Raw genomic sequence first — 6,473 nt, 5'->3', positions numbered from 1 at the left:
CCGCCGAGCGCCTCCGTTTCTCCTGCAGGTCTGGAGGTGGGCGCCGCACTGGGTCCGCCCCGCGCCCGTCACCACACTTGGCGTGGATGGTCCAGTTCATCGTTCTTGCCATCATGTGCCCTTTTAGTTGCATCAATTTGAGATGTTTTTTCTGCCCTGTTAGGCTTTACCTTTTGCTCCGTGGCTGCAACCTCCGCCCTTCGAACTGGTCTGCAGGTCAACGATGCTGTTCTTTCTTCGCGTGGCCGGCCTGATAGTCCTTCGGGTCATGTCTCTAGAGGACATGCTTCTGTCTCGGCCTCTCCTTCTGACTTGCGGATGGACGATGCCGATATTGCAGCAGAGAATAGTAAGGTGAATAATTACCAACTGACTGCGCACCCATGCATCCATCTCTTGTTTTGCATAATCTCCATAGTAATGATTCTTCTCTAGGAAAATAGTAAGTACTGTATGATTGATAAATATGTGCTATATTTTGTCAATGTGGTTCATGTTCGTTTTGCCATTTATTCATATCCAATACGCTCTAAAAGTATGATATTACATGGTGTATCAAAATATAATAGCAGGGGAAGAAGAAAGGGAGGCTAGGGTTCGTCCAGGGGACTTTATACGGTTCCAGAAACGAGCCTCGTCACGAATTCGGACGATGGGAGGCCGCCTAGGATTAGGATTAGTTTTAAGGCATGGAGAAGATAGTCAAGAATGGCTTCTCCATTTTATTGTTACTTGGTTTGTACTTAAACAGATGTTCTTATTTTATGGCAAAGGTTATCATACCCAATCACTCTCTTATTTGAAATTCATAAATAAACATTACTTTGGAATTGTTTCCTGCAAGATACAACCAAATAAAACTCTATATATCATTAAGTAAGATCAACAATCATTGGGAAATTAATTTGGATATTTCCAAGGGCAATATTCTGGTTCACAAGTTAAGGTTTAGGTTATAAGCCTATTGTTGCATACTAATGATCTCCCCATGATTTCATGTGGTGAATGATATCTACTTATCCTATTAGGGTTTAACTTATCCTCACATTTCTCAAGGGCATGATCATGGTTTATACTATTACCCCCTAGATCTATAGCATCAAGTAAGGACTTGATATTGCAACATGCATTTGCATATCAAAGTCAAACTTCATGTATGGATCTAGTCAAACAATGAAAATCCATAAAATCCAAGAAGATTCAGCTTTGTGCTTATAATACACACCATCATAGGCCTGAATAAAATAGTTGAGTAAGACATCTCTAAACATCAGGCTCTGATGTGTAGTATATAACACCACATAAGATAGGTTTATATCGTGATACTTAGCACGAGTATATGGAATTCTACTATTTGTCTCAACATTTACCTTAATTGCACAATTGCAATGAGATAAACTTGACACAAAGTGGTCTGGAATAGTTGAAGTTAACCTAGTTTTGTTTGGAAGTACTAACAAAGAGTGGTTCAGCGAGCAACAACATGTGCCTATGCCATATAGCTCATGCGGTTTTCAGCACCATTTTTCTGTCATATCTCATGATTTTCATCTGCGAAGATGTATCTAGCGTAATCTTCAGGTAGAAAATATCAGTTTTTTTTTGCCAGGCCCTGCAATGAGCATGGAAATTGAAACAACATAGCTTATCTATTTGTCACTATTTTCTACTCTTTGTCACCTAGACAACAGCTGTAGCCGCCAAGGGGGAGAAGAGAAGGCAACTAACAAGCGTCCGTGGTAGCCTGAAGAACAAGATCCTGCTCCGGCTGACATCCAAAGGTGGTTCCTTACCATTTATATGCTCCCAATATGACAGCATGATGACTTCTTCATGGATGCATGGTCGGTGTGAGTGGACAGGTGAACATGGGCTGGTCGCCACCATGACATTGAAAGGAGATCTGTGTCGTGGCGACATCAGCTGGCTGACCTGTGCTTAGGTAATTGTTCCTGCTTTGTGCAAGTATGACTGGACTGTCAGAGTTACTGAAAAATGATGGTTGTACTTATATTTTGCTTATGGTTTAACATATTTGCTTCTAGCATTGTTCTCTTATTTTCAGAAGTTGGTTTCTAACTCTAACTGAAGTGAAAAACATGTGTGCACAGCTGGTGGACTGATCAGCCCCGTAGCTGTTAGCTGTTCTATTGGCTCACAAGAATGAATGGCCATTGTCAGAAACTTGAAATCAAGTAGTATCACGGTCAAAAGAAAATTACAAGAACCTGTGAAAAGAAGTTTACAAAGGAATCTTCAGGAGGCTCACATGTTGGAACAATGGGCTTACAAGATCAAGAACGTACGTAAATGAACCAAAATAAGTGGGAATTCTTGTATGCTTGAACTTGGTGGTAAGCTGATTTACATGTGCCAATTGCTAGCATTTAAGCATATTAAGATGGTCATCAGTTTGTTCTGTTTCATTCAGTTTGTACAGGCAGTTTCCTTGCTGCGGGCTATTGAAGTGTAGAAAAGAACTTTTTGCGAATTAGAAAAGAACATCTTGACGCCAAGAAATAAAGACCTGATACTTGAGTGGTGAAAAAAGACATGAAAATTTGGAGGAGACCTAAGCAGGAAAGAAATGACGAGTAAACTTTGGCTTTCTAATCCCTATCCCAGGATTTTCAGATATTTATACTGTAAGGTCCATTCGGTACCTCCTACAACTGTTGGCAGTTGGCACATGATTTCCGCATAGATACTCGGCGTTCCATGAATCTGTATTCATTTTTCGATCAATGTTTAAGATACTGGCTATGATTGCTCGATCAATGTTAAAGATACTTGCTATGATTGCTCCCTGCAAATGACATACTAAAGATTTCAGGTGCATGATGGTCTCATCGTACCCACTTACTACAAAAAATCGGTGGCACATTTTTTAGCACTTCGTTGATTTACCACTGCAGAATGGAATTGCTATTGCTCTATGTGTTTTTATGTCAGCATATTCTAGCACTTAATGCACAAGATTATTTGTTGTTCCTTACAGGTTTCTCTAAGGTCTTAAGCTAGCAATACAACTTTTAAGGAAAATAAGGGATGCCCTACATGCCCATGTAGGTGCCAATGTTCAGCTGATTACCTGTGCATACAATGATATGTTAGCCTTCACATGCTTTACATGTTCATATTCAAGGAGGCGAGCACAATCTTCCTTTTGTCATCTCAATGGTGGCAGATGCAGTATCCTTTTTGTTCTTTTTAGGGAATTGGTCTCGATCTGAAGGGAAAAAATATATACACAACTATTCAGAAAGATGATACCTGCAGCTGAATCTCTGAGCTTTGGTTGACTCCCAAAATATCTGTTGTCATTGTTAGGATCAAGTATTAACTGTGGCTTCAAAATGATGTACTGAATGCAGTTTAGATCGCTCCATTATAAGAGCTTTTGTGTTATCAGTTGGTCTTGCGTTATGGTACCTTCAGTAGTCTCTATCATGTGGCATAGGTTGCCCCGTACAGTTGAAATCAATGTACTGAAAGTAGTCCTTGGTCTTATGTTGCTCTATACATTGGGAATTGATGTACTGAAAGTAGGCATTGGTCTTATGTTGCTCTATGCATTGGGAATTGATGTACTGAAAGTAGTAATTGGTCTTATGTATCTTTTTATTACTTCTGATCATTGGGACCGATTCACTTAGTAATGAACTATGATCTTTGTTACCCAATTTCTGATCTCCCTCTCCAATTTTTGTTTACTTATGTAAGAGAAATCTGCAACTAAACAGGCAAACTCATGCCTACATTTTCTAACTGATGAAGGAACTTTTTGTAACTGATGGAAGGAAGTTGAGAGCAAATCGTAACAATCGTGTAATTAAAGCAAAGAAAGTTCACTTATAAAAACTTAGACAAGAGTAACTTACCTTTTGATAGCAGATCAACCCAATCCACGTCCTGTAGTTCTTTGCTTACTGTGCCATTTTCATCTGGAAGATAATTAATATAATCAGTGTGTCCAAAGTGCTAATCTGATCAAACTCTCCTCTCCCCCTTTAATGCCCTAAGGTGCCACACAAAGTATCCGTCGTTATCTGTCAGCTGTATCTGTCGATAGTAGTGTACTCCCTCCGTTCTTTTTTAATTGACTCAAATTTAGTACAAAGTTGTACTAAATCTAAGTCAATTAAAAGAGGCCGGGGGGAGTAGGTTAGAATCTACCCCTCTATAATGCAACTCTAGCCATGTACCAGCGCTGTCTGGCTAAGCCCACTAAAACTATGTATCAGTGATGTCACCTAAATATATCCACTAATTTTCTTAGATCGTTCCTTATATTGCCAACCTTTTCTCGCATCTGGCAAGCTGATGGAACGCTGAAACAAACTATATACAACAAAAGGTCACGACATCAAAATGGGCGTGCCGTGCTGCCACACACCACCACTTGACTCCCTCTTGCCGACTCCATCGGCATCCCCATGCCTAAGCTCCTCCTTGCCCGAGTGAGCCATGGTCTCTCCCTTGCCAGATCTCCCCGTTAGAGTTGTAGCCCATTCGTCGTCTCCGTCCTACCCATCCGGCCGGCCCGCGCTCCCCTGGATGATGCCCTAGCCGGGCGGACGAGCTCGATGGATGGCACTGGGTTCGGCATCCGAGCTCTACAATGTGGGGTTGTATGCTGGTTCCAATGGATGTAATTTTTTTTGCTTGCGCCAGGCTGTTGATGGTAGGTATATGTGAAAATGGCTCAATTACCAACCATATGTATTATTGCTATTAATTAGCCGAGCACCTTTTGTGCGAATGTATCTTCTTCACACCATTACCCCGTTGCACTGACTCCATCTCACGGACCAGGAGAATTTGGTTACCAAGTGTGTGTCGAGTTTTTGAATCCATGATTTTATTGTTTCGTTTATATTCAATGGTGTAGTCAAATTTGAGATAGATCTAAACTTGATAGCTATTCTGCACGTCAATTTACCGACAAATGTACCACGTCCACATGTATCTACACTTTTGTTTGGTAGATGATTTCACCGACAATCACGTTCAAATAATACTTAAAACGATGAATTAACATTCATGAAACTATGAAACGCACTTGAAAGAACTTTCTTTCAATTATTTTTTATGGTAAACTACAATTTTTTTATTTATTCTATCTTTTGTTCTTCAACTTGCAACCACAATGGGCGCGGCGTGCCGCCGCGCCATCTCTGGCTAGTGGGCTTAACATTGAGGTAGGCTGTGTAGCTGGTGTCACGCGTATCCACCCTCGAGCGATGGCAACTGTAATAATGTCAATTAGACAATTCAGCTCAACAAATAATATCTTAGAGCATCTCCAATCGTGTCCACCAAACCATCCCCCAAACTGCGCCGTATCGAATGTTTCGGGGACGAGTTTTATTCGTGCCGCGTTTGGGGACGTCGCTCCCCAGTCACGTCCCCCAAATGTCGTCCCCAATGAGGAATTCAAATAGTTTGCATTAAAAAGAGATCGTTCCCGTCGAAGTCGTCGCGATCAGAGTAGCGGCGATCAAAGTATTGGACGCGCGATTATATTACAGGCTGACCGATGAATTAAAAGAAGGGATTGTGGTAGGGCGATGCCGACACCGACGCCAACGGCGCACCCTGAGTCGATGTAGGCCCGTCGATCACGATGAACACATCGTGATCTACCCGGTGTGCATGCTCCGTCGCCGACGACGAGGCAGAGGCCGACGCATGTGTAGTAGCGGATGCGTCTGCCGGCTCTTGCTCCGGGGTTGGGCCGCTGCCACTGCCGCTGCCTGGGCCACCGCCTCGGACTCCGCCTCGGCCGCCGCCATTTTAGCTTCGGTGGCGTCGAGGATCTGGCCTTTGAAGAAGTTGTGCGCCGCCCACGTCCGGGGAGACACTCCTTCTATCTATGCTCTCAGCAAGGACATGTCATCCATGCGTTTCTTCAGCTCCATCTTCTCATCTTGCCTCTTGAGCAGCGCCGCCTACCTTTCCTCGGTCTTTTTGTCGCAGGAGAGCAGGGTCGAGGAGACCTCGACAAGGCACTGCGTGAGCGACGCCTGCGTCTTCTCGGCCGATTAGGCGGGAGCGGTGGACGAATTTTCTCTGTGCCGCTGACGCGTCGGGCCCGCATCGCTTCGTCTCACTTTTCGGTGTGTCCGGCGTCCCCAGAGCGTCCCGTGTGTTGCAGGGACAGGCTCGGGGCGCCGGACACCGTATCGGGCCGCGCCAGACAAAATGAGGCTTTTCGGGATGCGGCTGGGAAAGTTTTTTTGTCCGGCGCGCCCTAGATCCCCTTGGGGGACGCGACTGGAGATGCTCTTGTGGACTTTGACGTGTAGGGCGACTTCAAAATTAGGTCTGGGACGAACACTGCACTGAATGGACACAACATTAGACAAGCTCTTTATCGAAAAATATTAGACAAGCTAGGAGGGAAGCATGTCTTGTCCTGTTAGAGCATCTCCACCAGCTCTCCCTATAGCAGCCTCGATAGCGTTTTGTGG

At 43.7% G+C, this 6,473-nt stretch overlaps 1 long non-coding RNA gene across 1 annotated transcript; it reads left to right on the top strand.

Moving 5' to 3' along the window:
• The first annotated feature begins 1,481 nt into the window (after positions 1-1,481).
• On the top strand, positions 1,482-2,778 carry LOC127295657 (uncharacterized). Its single transcript, XR_007847998.2, has 3 exons — positions 1,482-1,942; positions 2,112-2,354; positions 2,432-2,778. It is a non-coding gene; the product is annotated as an uncharacterized lncRNA (long non-coding RNA).
• The last annotated feature ends 3,695 nt before the right edge of the window (positions 2,779-6,473 follow it).

Source organism: Lolium perenne, chromosome 4 (assembly GCF_019359855.2).
Source record: "Lolium perenne isolate Kyuss_39 chromosome 4, Kyuss_2.0, whole genome shotgun sequence".
Classification (NCBI taxonomy): domain Eukaryota; kingdom Viridiplantae; phylum Streptophyta; class Magnoliopsida; order Poales; family Poaceae; genus Lolium; species Lolium perenne.
The sequence above is the reverse complement of the archived record's forward strand: the minus strand, read 5'-3'. Positions and strand labels throughout refer to the sequence as shown.